The sequence below is a fragment of the Corylus avellana genome, chromosome 8, assembly GCF_965113065.1.
Source record: "Corylus avellana chromosome 8, dhCorAvel1.hap1.2, whole genome shotgun sequence".
Classification (NCBI taxonomy): domain Eukaryota; kingdom Viridiplantae; phylum Streptophyta; class Magnoliopsida; order Fagales; family Betulaceae; genus Corylus; species Corylus avellana.
The window spans coordinates 3,655,631-3,673,002 of record NC_142497.1 but is presented as its reverse complement, the minus strand read 5'-3'; positions in this window follow the sequence as shown (position 1 = coordinate 3,673,002).

Sequence of the window (17,372 nt, the reverse complement as noted above, 5' to 3'; positions counted from 1 at the left end):
AGAAAATAACCCAATCCATAAACCCTAATTACACGAAAATCAAGAACTCCTCAATCGTAGTTTTTTTAACCACTACAAGCTTTCTAACCACTAAAATTAACGATTTTGTTTTTTTGAGAATTATCAATTTTTGTAGCCAATAAGTTGAAAAAAAAAAAAAAAAAAAACTTTAGCCACTAGAGTTTCAAGATTACAAGAGGAAGCTCGGTAAAAGCATTGTCCAAAAGTTTTGGAGCTACTATGGTAGAAGTAAGTAGGTTGTATACTTGGTACAAGGAAGTCTTGTGATAGCTTTTGTAAGTGTGTCATTCTTGTAAACTAATTCTTCTATTAGTGGATGAGCTTCTTGGGTTTGGTTGCCCTGATTTGTTCAAAAGGTTTCCACTTTATTATCAAATTATTTATGTTGATTAAATTACTAATTTCATAATATTTTTTAATTATTTGTGTTGTAATTAATTATTAAATTTCATATTATATCTGTGAACACCTATTCAACCACAGTTATTAATTAGTTTGAGTCATTACACAATTTCTTAGGATTCACCTTGTACATATATCACTTGAACATGAACTTATAACCTCTGACAAGCGTGTATGCATGTGTCAAGCTCTCAGCAGCAATCGACAATGAACAACTCACCCTTGTACCTAATGATATAAAAGAAAATGTCAACATTCACTACAAAAAAACAATTTTTTCCTGACTAGCGTTTTCTGACGTGTCAGGGTGTCTGACACGTCAGAAAATTTTTCTGACGTGGCATTTCTGACGCGTGTTGATTGTCAGAAGCATAGGTGTCAGGAAAAAAAAATTTCTGACGTGTCAGTGGGTAGAACGTCAGAATTTTCTGACGTTTTGGTGTGTTACACGTCAGAATAATTTTCTGACGTGTTAAAATAAAAAAAGTCAGAAATTTCCTGATGTGTCAATTTTGACACGTCAGGAAATTAAAAAAATAATAATTTTTTTTTAAAAAAAAAAATTTTTCTGGTATTTTTTTTTCCAATTAAAAAATAGATAAAATAATAATTTTTTTTTTTTTTAATCTCTCTGCACGGCACAGCTCCCTCACGCAGAGAAATTCGAATTTCTCTGCAAATTTCTCTGCGAATTTCTCTGCAGATCTTTTCTCCCCATGCCAGCTGCTTCTTTTCTCCTCTTTTTTTCTCTTCAATTCGTTTTTGATCTACTTCTTTTCTCCATTTTCTCACTGTCTCTAGCTCTCTTCTTTTCTCCATTTACAAAAACCCAAACCGAAAAAGTCTTCCAAAAATCAAAAACCCAAACCTCAAAACCCAACAAAAATCTTCAAAAACCCAAAAAAATTTCTTATCTTCTCTTCTTCTTGTTCTTGTTCTTCTTCTTCTCTTCTCCTTTTATGTTTTTTTTTCTTCTAGAAGAAAAGCAGATCTGCTTCTCTTCTTTCATTTTTCTTCTTCTTCTTTTGCTATTCTTCAATCTGCTGCTTGTCTTCTTTTTCTCTTCACATTTTCTTTTCTTCTTCCCCTAGAGAGGAGCTCCGTCCTGTGCAGATCAGAAGAGGGAGATTGAGAGAGGAGAGAGAGAGAGTGGGGAATAAATGAAGAGACAAGAATAAAAAGAAAAAAAAAGTGGGAAAATTTTCAAAATCCCGCCCAAGCAGGAAGTTTCTTGACGTGCCATGTGTGGCACGTCAGAAAATTTCTGACGTGCCACACATGACACGTCAGAAAAAGTCTCCAAAAAAAAAAAATTTCTACATAATTATATATCTATATATAATTATCTGCATATATATATATATATATATATATGTACAGTTTTCTGACGTGGCAGGGTGCCACATCAAAAAAATTTCTGACGCGGGACATTCCCAATCAGAATTTTCTGACGTGGCACACTGCCACGTCAGAATTTTCTGACGTGTCTGTTGTAACATGTCAGAAAATTTCTGACGTGTCACTATTCACATGTTAGAAAATTATTTTCTGACGTTTTAAAATTCAAACTTCAGAAATTTTCTGACGTGGCAACAATTCTAGTACTGTAGCCACGTCAGAAAATGTCCTTTTTTTTTGTAGTGATTCTTCAGTTAAAATGAATTGGAGGTGATCGAATTAGTTTTATTTGAAGGATAAAATTGTCTAGAAAATATGAAAAAACAATTTTACACTTATAAATATAATCAACTAGATCACATCAGTTCGTTTGAACCGGAGAGGACTCCTTGTCCGAAGATAGCAACCCATGATATTAATTTAGAGCTACAAAAAAGCATAAAACTTACCAACAAACAATGCCCAATAGTCATTGAATTTGCACCACCAATTCCATTAATGGCATCAATATCATTGGTGGGAATCTATTTGATAAAATTAAAAATCAATGAAAGCATAATATGTAATTTTTTAAAAAATATATATATATATTTTAGATTTTTCCGTTTCAATATTTTACCTCACCTGATATACAATGATTTAGAAAATTAACTAGATTTTAGAGATGATAAAATGTGAATGATTTAATTTGAAAACAATGGTTAGAATTTATTGAACACTACAAGTTAGAATTCTCTACGAACTCTAGAAAAATTGATCCAACATGTATATACCAAAACAACGTTTTTCATTTTCTTTGTTCTAGACAATCATCTTCGGTACCTAACTCTAAGAGAACTTACGTTAGATTAGCCATATTGAACTTATTTTATGCAAAATGACTAAGCAAATGAGTTAGATTAATTAGCCATGTAAAATGTATTTTGCATTTTAGATGCATTTGTAAACAATGTCATGCTATATATCCATATAATTTATTTACTATTCTCTTTCTCCCTCTCTCTTTCTTTAATATATATATATATATATATTGTTTCTTCTTTTCATCCAATGATTTTTGCCTTTCCCGCTTGTCTTTCTCCTTCTTTCAAGCAAGGATTTTTGTCATTGATTTCTAACATACTTGGGTTAAGTGAAGTTTCCCCATAAATTTTCTTGCATTTAGATTCCCCAATTTGGCACCGTTCATACCAATATCCGTACCAAATACTGCCTATTCAGCTGCGTTGGGCCCAACCGCCATAAACATCAAGACTACAAGAAGCATCACCATTGTCTAGTGGATGCTTATAAGAGAAATCTGAATAGTCTATGTTAAAGTATATTTGATGATTTTGCCGTTGATCCAAATGCTTATTTTCATTGTCACATCATCATAATTGTATGAGAGTCTACTAAATAGTTTGATTCATTGATCACTTGATATGATTTGATTGTGTACAAAATTAGGCTCTATCTATATATGAATAAAGCTATTTATAGAGCTTACAAATGATCAAATCAAATCCTAATCATGTAATCTAATCAAAACTGCATCAAATCCGAACAATCCACACAACCATATTTTACCATATTTTTTTACAAGTTCAATAGATCAACCATTCAATTTATCGATTCATGTAAACTCCAAACAAATTTAATAGTAAATTCATCCATTCACTATATAGAAATGTTGAAAAAGAATAAATTTTATTGTTTCTCATTAACAATATATAGTCTCCACTCAAAGATATATTAAAATTGCTTTTGAAAATAGGGAAATTATGTTACTTGCAACATATTAGGTTACATTTTATTTTGAATAAATGCATGGTTGTAATCACCAATGGCATTTATCATCAAAATATTTGCCGGCGTCGTTATCATACGGACATGGACCCTTGTCCATAATCTTATAATAGCACTGACTGCACCGTTTATGGTCAACGTCATAATCGTAGACGGAGTAAGTGTGAGGAGTAGGATTTGATTTCCAATCAAACGTACACTTAAACAAGGTTGTCCCCCCAATGTCGGGTCTAAAGGTGAACTTGTACATTTCACCTGGTGGGACTACATGGGTGCCAAGATCGTCATTCGATTTACAGTGAACGGTCAGAAGCTTGTCATTTCGTAAATAATTAAAGAGTGCCACGGTTGTTCGCTTTCTTTGGAAAAATGATGCTCCGACGATGCCGAGCCCAGCCGTAGACAATATGAGCCACGTCAGTAGCCACGGTGCATGTTTGCCGGAGGAAATCATTTCTTGATTATACACGGACGTTCGCCGGTGCCGGTGGCGTTTTATAAGAAATCTGAATGATTTTCGAATGTCATATATAGGCGGTGAAAATTTCAATTACAGGATAAATTTGATAAAAGCTTAAAAAAGAATTTGAAGTCGTCAACGTATCCTATTTGAAGGAAATTTTAACTAACCATTGTATATTTGTATCTATTGTGGCTTTTTTTTCTTTTCTTTTCTTTTTTCCTTTTAAATATAAATATAAAATGTGTGGATAGAATAGGATCATCTCTTAGAGACCGAGGCCCAAAAAAGACTCCAATGCGTAATTGGCCGGGATTCTCTCCATTTCAAGTCAATTGGGAGACCAATAATTTTTTAGTTGAGATTAGATTTCACATATTTAATAGGGTACATATAGCAATTTTAAAGGAGAATGTTAGGTGTTTTCTGGTCTTAGGTGGATATTATTTTCTAAGAAATCAAAAAAGAAACTAACCCTTATTTCTCTCACCCGATTTTTAGAAAATAATATCCACCAAGAACTGAGAAAACACTTGACAATTATGTTTTCTCAATGCAATGTCATTTAAAATTGGAAAATGTTAAGTGTACACACAAAAGAACACTTGACATTTTCCAATTTTAAATGACATCGCATTGAGAAAACATAATTGTCAACCACATGATTATTTAAGGAATATGTTAAGTGTTCTCTTTGTGTTCTCCTGCTCTTAGGTGAATATTATTTTCTAAAAAAAAAAAAAAAAAGGAGAAATACTATAAGTCACTCTTATGTCCATTCAAGAACGATGTGGCTTTTAAAATCACCATTAAGTTTATGATTGTATTATTGAATTTTGATCAAATGATAATTTTAAAAGACACCTCATTTTTGGAGGGACACAAAAGTGACACAAAAAGAACTTCTAGAATTACTCAAAAAAAGGTGGCCATTATTTCTCTCACTCGATTTTTAGATAATAATATCCACGTAGGATAAGGATAAACTCTAAATCGTCCTTAAGATTATTACTCACTTAAATATATAGCCTAAACAATTTAAATTTAGGGATAAAAGCAAAACCAGTCCTGGCCTAAATTACAAATCGTTTTATGTGGTATAAAAAATAATTCAGAGATCCTTATAGGTTAAAATAACAACTTAGTCACTACAGTCAAATTCCGTTAAAACATTTGACGAATTTTGTTAATGTAGCACCAATAAAATGATGACACGTGTCATCTTTGTCAGTACCACAGTGTAAAACATAAAGCATCGCACATCCCGATAATCCTTACACCGTTACACGTAGGTAGAGATGACATAGCAATATCAACAGAGCGTAAAGAACACTGAACCCATTAAAAAAAAAAAAGCAAATTCACATGCAAATTACCATCATATTCATTTACTGTTTACAAACAAATCCTAAATGCAAATATATTGGATTAAAAAATCCGTAACAAAGGAATCAAACTTTAGGGTTGGTTATCTCCAAAATGTTAAGAAAGACCAACATAAATCAACTACATATTCTACCATCACTAAAATATGGCATCAAAACTAAATCATATATCAACAAAAATTTAATTGACATTGCACTATTTACATTATTAGATGCATCAAGATAGAATATAAATCATAAAATAACTCATCTCCATTTCTCTTTGTTTCACTTCAAAGTTTAAAGATCGAGGATCCTATTTCTTCATATCTAGCTTACCTCTTAACTTCTTCCCATGCTAAATAATTTTAGTAATACTATCTTAATATGGGCATTACATATGTCAAATAAAATAGCCTAAACAAATTAAACTCAAAATCTAAATTGATTGTTATTGTCATTGCCACCTACGGAGAAACTAGAAATGAAAAATCATTTACTAGTTTTCTAGAGAATTGTATCATATTAATCTACCAAGTAGTGATAATATAATTTATAAGAGAGCCCCTATGGTCCGGTCCTCCTGCAAAACACCACTTTTGCAACACCCAATCAACATGAGCCACATTATCATTTCAAGAAAATTGCAAAAAACTAAAATGTGAACAAGAATAGCAAATCAAAGTGAAAAAAAAAATACCAAAAAGACCCTAAACCCAGCAAACCCACTGAAAGACCCCACCGACTGTGGGTCTGGCCAGACCCACACCGCAATGGGTCTAATCGCCAGCCGTGGGTCTGGCCAGACCCACGCCGCAGTGGCTGTGGGTCTGGCCGACCGTGACCTATCGTGACCCGACTCCAAATCCACCGAAATTCGCATCAAAACTCAATTCTAATGCCCAAAAACCCGTTTCTAATGCCTAAAAACCCGTTTCTAATGCTTAAAGCTTGTTTCTAATGCTTAAAACTTGTTTCTAATGCCTCATAACTCGTTTTTGGATTCAAATCTAAAACCTAGAGGTGAAAAGTTAACCCTTAGGGATTTTATTACCTAAAGGCCGCAAACCGGAGCCAGAGAGGGTGAACTAGCTAGAGAGGGTGACCCGGCGCTCAGCGCCGTGGGTCTGGCTGGGTTACAGCCAGACCCACAACGCTGCTTCTTTCTTTCTCCAGATCATTTTTTCTTCTTTTCTTCATTTTTTTTCTTCTTTCTCTTTTCTTCATCCGGTGCTTTTGCTTGTAGAATAATTTTATGCACCTGGTCTGATTTTGCTTATGTGGCAGTGTGTGATTGGGGCTGTAAAACTAGCCTTTTGAGGCTCAACTGAACTAAAGTTTAACTCAATTTATAAATACTTTAGTCTCTAACTTTTTACACATTTTTTTTTCCCTCTAGTTGACTAGTAAATGGCCTCTTTTTTGTTTGGTAGCACCAGTTGCTTTACGACTTTTTCTTCAGACAAGTCTCCCTAGAAAAGTTTATAGTCGTTCACTAGCTGAATCAAAAGGCAAATAATTTTAAAAAACAAAAAAAAGTCCAATTTTCAACTTTTTTTCTTTAAAGATATAATATTAAAGTATTGATTAAATAATTAAATTTACATATTTATATTAACTTCAATTTTTTTTTTTTTTCAAAAAAAAAAGTGACGATTTAACATTGATCTAAGATTTGTTTTGTTCGGAGAATTTTTTTTGTTTCTTCTAGTGAAATCTCATTATTAAAGGATCCATGCATAGAAAAGTGTATCTCTCACAGTGGAGCAAGTTTTTATTCAAAAAATTCTTAATTATATTTCGGATATTATTTTTGTAGAGCGTTGTATTTAATGTTGTTTAGCCGTCTATAAAAATCGCTCTATTCCTTTTTTATCTTAAAAAAATCCAGCCGTCATGAACATCAAGACTGCAAGAAGTATCACCATTGTCTAGCAAGCTAGTGGATGCATTCCCATTGAAAGTTTGAAACAATAAGCCAATAAAACAATAAAAACAAAAAGGAATTGATTTATAAGATAAATCTGATCAATAACTTCCCAAAGTCCTCCACATAGTGGTAAACAATTACATATATTTTGAAAAATTCAGATAATAAGGCAAATAAAGAGCTGTTTATTTAGAAAATATATTGGTGCTGGCTCTTGTAATCTCAGTTCAACGAGCTATGGCATAGGTCATACTTGTTGGTGGCATAGTTAAATTCACATGGGCCAGAAGGATAAATCTGCCAAAAGCATTTGCTGCAAAGCTCATGATCCCTCTTAAACAAGTAGATGTAAAACGACTTCGTAATAGATCCCCACACAAAATTACACAAGAATGACGAAGTCCCAAAAAAGTCTGGCCTAAAGTCGAACACAGGCTGCATGTGGTTTCTGTTAAAGAATGTGCCTTTAAACCCATGTGTGGGACCACCGGTTTGCTCCTTTACAGTGGGTTTTGGAGTTATTCTCCTATGTGTACTTGAAGTCCTTGTTTAACTTATAGTAGGAGTCCTAGACTAACACGTAAAAGGAGAGGTAGCCGACTTTAAGCTTCTATATAAGGAACAAAGCACAAGATGAATTTGTGTGTGCCAAAAACGCGAAGTACCAAAGGAGTGTGGGACAAAACGTGAGAGAGGGATATCAGGAGAGTACAAGGGCAGCAAGCACAAGGGGGTGCCGCACAAGGGAATTAGAAAAGCCAAGTATGGTGTTTTCTTCTTGGTGTTTTTGGGAGAGCCAAAAACAAGTGATTAGAAGAAAATGTGCTGCAGAGTGAGCGAAGAAAATAGAGATCAACCGTCATCTCTTCCAGCAAAAGAAGAGTTTGTATATCTGTCTTTTGTATTCTATTTTGAGAATAATCTCTCTTGTGTGATAGTGAGATTTAGGTGTATTGGGGCTTTGGGATCTGAGTGATTTTCTCTCTACTATTTTTGTACTCCATCTTTTAATAGTAAATTTTCTCCGAGTCGTCTCTGCCAGTGGATGTAGGCTTGTTAAGCTGAACCGCTTAAATCTTGCTGCTGTGTGTTAATTGCCTAATCTTTGTTATTCCGCATTCTTCTTAATTTTTGGTATCTCATGGGTCTTAGGAAATAGGATTAATTTCCTAACAGCTTCACCAAATGCTTACCCAAATGGTTATCTCCTAATTTGCATGAAATGGAAAGATCTGTGTTTTCTCCTATTTCATTGTACATTGTGATCACTACTCTCTTTCTTTCGAAGATTGATGCTTCAACATTATCAAACGACCCACAATTCGACAATACGATCATCAGCAATGTTAAGAATGTTATATTAGGGTTATTTACTTCCTTAGGTATACTAGGTCTACTAGGTTTATCTTTCTTTAGTCTACTAGGTTACTTGCTTATCACCCATAGCCTCTCTATAAATAGAGGCCTTTGTAGTCATTCTATATAACACTACTCAATACAATGTGGTCTCTTATATGCTTCCGCTCTCTTTCTTTTCTCTCTCTTTCTTTCGCTCTCCACAATATATTCAACATGGTATTAGAGTTATTTAACATGGTATCAGAGCCACTTTTTTGTGGCCTTCAATAAACGACTTTTCTGGTATTTTCCTTTTGATAGGGGTGCAAAGGCGGGCGGTTAAAAACCGCCCGCTAACCGTTAACCGCTCTAACCGCTAACCGCTAACCGCTCTAACCGCTTAACCGTATTAACCGCTAACCGCCTAACCGCTATAACCGCCTAGCGGTTAGCGGTTAGCGGTTATTGGGTTTACTAACCGTAACCGCTAACCGCCTTTTTATATAATATATTTTTATAATTATAATTATAAAAATATTTATACATATAACATAATCACTTGATCATTAAATCACAATTTTTTTAAAAAATAATTAAATCACAATTTGAGTATTAATATATTATATTATCATTTATATGATTATATCACATGAGATTGATCATTAAATCATTTGATTATATAATAACAAATTGTACATATATAATATGACATAACTCATAAGTATACCAATTCATACTAATACAACAATTAAATATCTAGAGACTTATTTTCAATGTATGTTATAAACTTATAAGTCTATATATGTTATAAGTCTATATAAGTCTACATATGCATATGAATAATATAAATGTATAATATCAATACTTAATCATATGATTCGATGACAATTCAAATACTTTATTCAAGACTTCAAGTGAATCATATTATTAATGTACAATGATGATATGATTCGTATAATATCAAATTAAGTAATTGACATTGGATTAAACAATGACCAATGTGTTACTTATAAACACAATTTAAGTATTAATGTATTATCATTACAATTTTAGTAATTTATATATTATCACTGTAATTGATATGATTATATCACATGATGACTTGATCATTAAATCATATGATTATATAATAATAAATAATACATATATAATATGACATAACTCATAAGTCATAAGTTTACAAGTTAATCATATGATTCATGTACAATGATAATCACAATTGCTTCAATTGAATTAAACAATATATTATTTATAACTACAAGTCTACAATTTAATTAAAGCATTATTAGATACTTTAGGAATTTAGAATTTAGGAGTTTGAACATTACCATTTACCATTAGATATTAAGTTCAATTCAAAGAAAAAAGATTATAAGTAAATATGATAAGAATTTAAATAATTAATCATGTGAATCATATGATATAATTTAATGAGACTATATGATTATATAATATCAAATTAAGTAATTGACATTAGATTCAACAATGTGTCACTTATAATTACAATTGAAGTATTAATGTATTTTTTGAACATTTTTTAGAAAAAGAAATTTAACCATTTAAAAAAAAAATAAAAAATTAACAATTTTTTGAACAATTTTGAATTTTTTGAACCATTAGTAACAATTTTTTTAAAATTGAATCATTGATAGTTAATAGTTTTATCCTTCAACCTTTTTTTTAAAAAAAAAAAAATTATATAGAAGGCAAAACTACATCGTTTTGCACCTGTATATATTCATCTCTTTCTTCCAACCCTAAATCTCACGAAATCTCAAAATCACTCAAAGTTGCTGAGCAGCCTCTCTCAAGTCTCAACTCTCTCAAACTCACCCGCTGCTCATGATCGGCTCAACGAAAATACTGGGTAGTTTTTTTCTCAAATTAGACAGCCAAGGTCAGTGATTTTGGGTTCATTTTCTTGGAGTTTTTCCCGAGCTACTTTGATTTTTGATTTCCTACTATTTTACAATTATTTCCAATGATTTTGGGTCATTTATTGTGTATTTGTTGATTATTGGGGTATGATCGGAATGGGTTTTGGATTATATTGGGCCCAATAAGATATTAAAAATACAAGAAAAAAAAATGATGGTAAAAAAAAGCTCAAAAAGCCCTAAAGAAAGCCAAAAAAAAAAAAAGCCCAATTTTAAAAAAGCGGTTAGCGGGCGGTTATCTATTTCGCTAACCGCTAACCGCTAACCGTTAGGCGGTTAGCGGTTGCGGTTAGTGAAATTTACTAACCGCTAGGGCGGTTACGGTTAGCGGTTATTGCCACTAACCGCTAACTGTAACCGCCTTTGCACCCCTACCTTTTGATGAATTTTGGCCTCGTAGCCCTACGTCAAGCGCCGCCAAATTTTCTGCTGCCCATAGCCTCAAAAGTCGTTCCAAGACTATAGACCAAGAGTCAGTCAATCCATTCACTGCCAACAATGTCCAAATGAGCTGCCACAGCCCCTAAAGAATCTGCCCGTTCTGTTACATGCCGCCACACAGCGCCCAACGCCTCGGTAATACAGCCAATCGACAGATCAGGGCCAGACGAGTCTAGAGCCGTCGAGTACAGCTTCATCAGAATTAGCATGCGCCTTCACACCCCGTTAGAAGCTTCTGACATTTCGCCACACGCCGCCCTGTATAGCCGCTCAGACTAGTTACTGGACCTTTTCATATATCTGTCACCGACCGTCACAAAGCTGTCAAGCGCGCTGCCAAAGGACATTCCACGCGCCAGTAGAAGCTTCTGCGCTTGGGCTTCACACGCCAAGGCGTGGCCGCCAGTGAAGGCGCGTGTACCACACGCACCAGCCGCCCTATACCACAGCCACGTTAGCCCTAGTTCTTCTGCCATATCGATCAGCGCATGCCATGTCATCATATAGTGACACATCAACGCTTTGACATGTCAGCACCTTGTCAAACTTGACTTTTTACCGTTGAGTTTTGAGTTTGACTTCACCAAAGTTGACTGTTGACATTGACCACTCTCAAAGTTGACCAGGCATTTCCAAGTCAATTTTTTGTCCTGATTTCAAATTTGTGGTCAATTTTTTTGCTTTTGGCATCTTTATATGGCAGAAAACAAGATTATTCTCCAAATTTAAGCATTTGTTTATTGCGGTTCAAGTCGGTTCATATATTGTTCAATTCAGTTTCACAGCCTTTTTTTGTGTAGTTTAATCTGGTTCATTCTTCTTGCGGTAGGCACTCTCGGATCAGACCAATTTTTCATCCGGTCCATGGGTTTTCAGGCCAAACAAGCCCCTTTCAACCGGCCCACTTATGCCTTGTCAAATGCTGCCATTACTGGTCACTGCCGCCTCTCACAGGTCATTGAGAAATTTCAAAACTCCAAATAGATAAAGACAACAAAAATATGGAGGGGCCAGTTTAATCAACTACCATCCATACTCGAATACTCCATGCCATGGCATGTATTGCTCACACTTACCGGCCTTCCTTCTAGAAAAAAAAATAAAGAAAAAAATTAGAATCCTTGGTAAAAAGATGAATGAAAAACATATTAAGATTGAAGATTAAATTAATGTATAAAAATAAAATAAGTATTCATTCGGTGTTTAGCAAAATATAAACAAAAGAAAAGATGTAAAATAATTATTTCTTAATATATTTTAATTTTCAATTTACTCACCTATTAAAATGGAATCCGGCGTACATGTAGAATCCGAAAATTTATTTGTGATTAAATTTATACTAACTTTAACAACAAATTCTCTTTCGACGTACACCATTAAATAATATGTTAGAAATTCATCTTCAACTTTGTTGTGAAGCCTACCATTGATAGTATTCATGGCTAAAAATGTTTGTTCTGTAGTTGCAGTATAAATGTGAAGAAGACTACATACAAGTACAATAACACAAAAAACAAGTTAGTAGATATTTAATCTTTGGGTAATTACCAACCATGTGACACAATTCAGAAATATTTGTCAATTCTCAAAATCTGAATCTTTAACTACGTTATGCTCATAATGGTAAAGTTATATTTTTAATTGGTTTTTTAATATCTGTAAAGTCCTGCAGATAAAACTTGTTTACTAGCTAACAAAAATCAATGATTCTGAAGGATATATGTGCAACTTGAGGATCAAGAGCCAAGTTGAGAAAAGACACTCCACCATATGCTCACTAAACCAGCGACTTGATTCTTGCAATTGAAAATCTATTACAGCACAAAAAATATATATTCCCTTGGTAAAGAGATCAAGGATCACGATAATCATGTATTCTGTAACCTCTGCTATAAACAGATCAACCTCAAGTATGTGGGTTATTATTGTTAACAATGTAATTTTGTAACTCACTTGAAATGCGCACATACAAATTCAATTGGAGCAAGTAGTGATAGTACCATAGAGGAGGGTATCCACTTTAAAGAGGGTGAAGAACTTGAGGAGCTCAAACATTTCCATCATGAACATAATTTATTCCTCAGCTGCAACTAAGTCAAGGTTCATCATGAACATAAGCTCTGCGAAGGTTGTATGCAATCAATTTTTGTCCCATTTTATACTTGTGAGCAATGCAATTACTTTCTCCATGGCAAATGTGCTAGACTACCCTTAAAAAAAACAAGACCCAACTCACCAGCATATGCTTACCCTCCGCCCATTCGGATTTATACTTGGTAAGACCATATATTGTAACGATTGTCATCGTCTTAGCCATGGCTTCGCTTATGCATGTTTCGACTGTAAATACAGTCTTGATATCCGATGTTGTTTGATTCTGAAAACCCTTGAGCATGAGGGTCACAAGCATTCCCTCTTCCTTGCTCTAAGTTCAATTCAAGATTGCAATTGTTGTGAGTGGCCAAGGAGACAAAATGGTGTATTTGTATGCACGGAATGCAATTTTGCCTTGGGTTTTGAATGTGCAACACTCCCACTCAAAGTAGTTGAGTATGAACATGATCTACATCCCCTCTTACTCACTCACACTGCCAAAAAGGATTATGGAGAATGTTATTGTCTAATTTGCGAAGAAAAAAGAAATCCAAACCATTAGTTCTATTACTATGAAAAAATGGGACTTTGCTGCTTATCCTCGATGCATAGTTTGGAGACATCCCTACATTAAGTATAGAAGGGATTTTACTTGGTATGATCACCAACCCCCTCTCAATTTTGTCCGAAGAACTAAGGACTCTTGCCCATGTGATTCATGCGGTGAAATTTTTTATGAAGATGTTGCTGTAAACTGTACACAATGCAAATCCATCATCCATCTGTGGATTAAATGTAAGGACAAATTGATAATAAAATAACTTTTAGCACTTATAAGAAAAATGTCATTTTGTAGTTTGTTGTACTAGCTAGCACATTTGTGTCTATGCGCTAGAGAAAGTTTCTCATAATTATATAATTTATTTCATCATATACTTTGATTGGATTAAACTTTTGGTTCACTCTTTTTTAAAAAAGAAAAAGAAAAGTTTTTTTTTTTTTTTCATATATATCATAAGTTTGGTTATTAGTGGAGGAGTAAAATCACAAACTGTCTTTATTAAGATTTAATTTCAATTCTTTCGTCACTTTCTTTCTCTTTCTTAGGGAATACTTTAAATTAAATTTAAACCCTTAAAAAACTTATAACATAAGTATTGTAATTTTTTTTACAACACCTAAGCGGAATCCTGATTCATATTGACTAAATTAAAGCTTTGAATACTTGGGCAAAATCAGACAATCAAGAGGATATTGATGAAAAATGAGGAAGTATATATAATGAGTTTATTTATATGGAAAGCTGGTATGGGATTGATGCATATATGATTTTCTTTTGCTTAGCAATTAAGGTTGTCTTGATTAATTTTTCCACTGTCATTTTATTAAAATATTGCCTATTCCATAATATCACCAAATAAAGATGGGCATCGTTGGGCCTGCTTATAATTTGAAACTTTGAAGGCCTATATAAAGGAATGTAAAGTAAATACCATGGTATGGGCTGGGCCCAATTAATATATGCACCGAGAAATGGAGCAATTCCTTTTATCAACCCCCTTGCCCGTGTTCTTTCCATTTTTTAATTTTTAACTGAAACAAAGTGGTTATTTTTGGTATTTGGCTCGAATGAAAAATTGCTAAATATTTCTTATATTTTCATATAATTTAAGAAGTTGCAAGGAAGAGAGTGAAACGATGAAGAAGAGCTACATAAGAAGAGTGTGAAAATATAATGTCTTCCATAATGGGATCATATTGCTTGTAATTTGGGCATGTAGTTGTGAGAGCTCCTTGTGGGCTTACTTGCTCAGACAAGTGTTCCGACAATCCAAGACTTTCTTAGGCAAGTAAGCCTCATAAAAGCTCTCTCACAATTGTCTGTCATGGAATGTGGGAGAGCATTGAAAATGGCTTATGCAGATAAGAAATGTAAATCATTTTACACCTCGTGAAAGTTATTTTTTTTGGTCAACTAAAAACATTTTCAAGCTAACCAATATTTTAGTTCGCAACAAACACTAAAAAAAAAAAAAATAAAATAAAACCAAAACCCCCCAAAAAAAATAAATAAATAAAAAAAAAAAAAAAATTTTACGTTGAAACAAACATAGCCTTAATCAAAATGAATCCTAAGGATTCACTAAGTAGGATGATGGAACCAACATAGGATAAGTCATTTGGTTATATGACCTTAAACTTTTTTAAATGTTAAATAATAAATATAAGCAAATGCAGTATATGCATTGGATATTTGCGTGAAACCAATACCATGAAAAGCTTTTTAAATTATCATTTATCCCAAAATTTTAAACTATTAAAAATAATTACATTTTTATCGTATAATGTTGATGTAATGATCTTAATCAACTCTTGGATCCGTTCTTGTTAAAAAAATCTTAAAAAAAAAAAAAAAAAAATCTAAAAGGTTTATTGGGACTATCTTGTCAGCATTTTAAGATATATATATATATATATATAAAATGTAGTATATAGCTTTATTCTTTAATTAATATTCTAACACTTCCTCTCATAGAAGGTGAATTATGGAGACACGATTTGAACTCAAGATCTCTGTTTGAATGCTAAATATCTCAAAAACTTAAATTAATATAAAATAATTGATTTAATCATTAAAAAAAAAAAAAAGGGGGATAATCCATGTAACATACATCTTTGTAGAGTTCCTCATTTGGACAACTAAACTATAAAAAAAGAGTAAAGTTAGAAAATAAATTTTTATTCCACAATGTTAACCAAGCAGTTCCAACCAATTTGGACCAATCTTAAAACAAAAAAAAAAAAAATAGTTAAGACTACCACATCAATATTATAATATAAATGTAATATAAAAATAAAGTTTTTAACCTTGCTATTCAAAAATTTAAAAATAGTATTATAGATAGAAACAAGGTGGGTGCCACTGTTGGAATAGGATTTGAAATACTTGTGAGACTTTTATAGCCAACTACTTCTTTACAGAAAAAGGTCATGTCTAATGCTGGGTACTACTCCCGTTGCCCTTTTGTTTTGTTTTTTGTTTTTTGTTTTTTTCATTTTATTCAACTTTCTAATAGAAAGGTCAAAAGTTACACCCTAAAAAAATAACCAGTCGTTATTTGTTATATTGTTGGAGATGGAATATTACTAAAAAAAATGTACACATGTTTTTTAATTGTAATTTTTCCATATATATTTACATTGGGGATATTAACATTTTGGGACCATAAGCTCTGTGAAGGTTATATGCAATTAATTTTCGCCCCATTTTATTGTTGTCAGCATTACCCAACTCATCCACATTTGCTTTAGCCTCTACCTCTACCGACGTGGATTTCTAATTGGTTATAACATTGTAGTTTGTTTCGCTTGTAATCCTTTTAGTGATGGCTTTGCTTTGCTTACGCATTAAAGTTTGTACATTTTGAAATCTTCAATACAGTACCTACTCGGCTACTCACATAAGGGTAGGAGCTGCTGGTGAATGTCGGGAATAATTGGAGACTGGAGTAGTGACCTGACCCAATTAATCACAGAAAGGCCGGAGAGAGTTGATGACAAGTATGGTGAGAGGAGAGTCTCCTTCAATAATCAAAGAGACCCAAATGCTCTTCTGTTGTTCATAAGTGTCTTCTTCACATATTAAATATCAATTTGTACAGGTGTTAGTATTCGTGTTGGCTGAATTCGGTTCCAAAAAGTGTTCCGAAATGAAGGTTAGAATGCCCCAGTTGGACGTCCCTTTACGGAGACTTTGTTGGATGAAAATCACTAGAGGTCAGAAGATCCCGTTAATAGCCCCGTCCAGACGCACTGTTCATGCACTATTCACGATAATGGCGACTCTAAAAGTCGCCACTGTTTTAGACCAAATAGCGGCGACGCTAATGACCTTTTTAATTATTTATTATTTATTTTTCTCTTCTCAATAGTAGCGACCCCAGTGTCGCCGCTATTGACCCCTCATCAGCGGTGACTTATAGAGTCGTCGCTGTTTTAGACCAAATAGCAGTGACCTTTTTAATTATTTATTATTTATTTTTCTCTTCTCAATAGCGGCAACCCCAGTGTTGTTGCTATTGACCCTTCATCAACGGTGACTCTGGGGTCGACACTGTTTTCCACTGAATAGCGGCAACATTTTATCTCCGCTAATAGTTTTCTAATTTTTTTATAAAATTTTTATCATGTTATTAGCA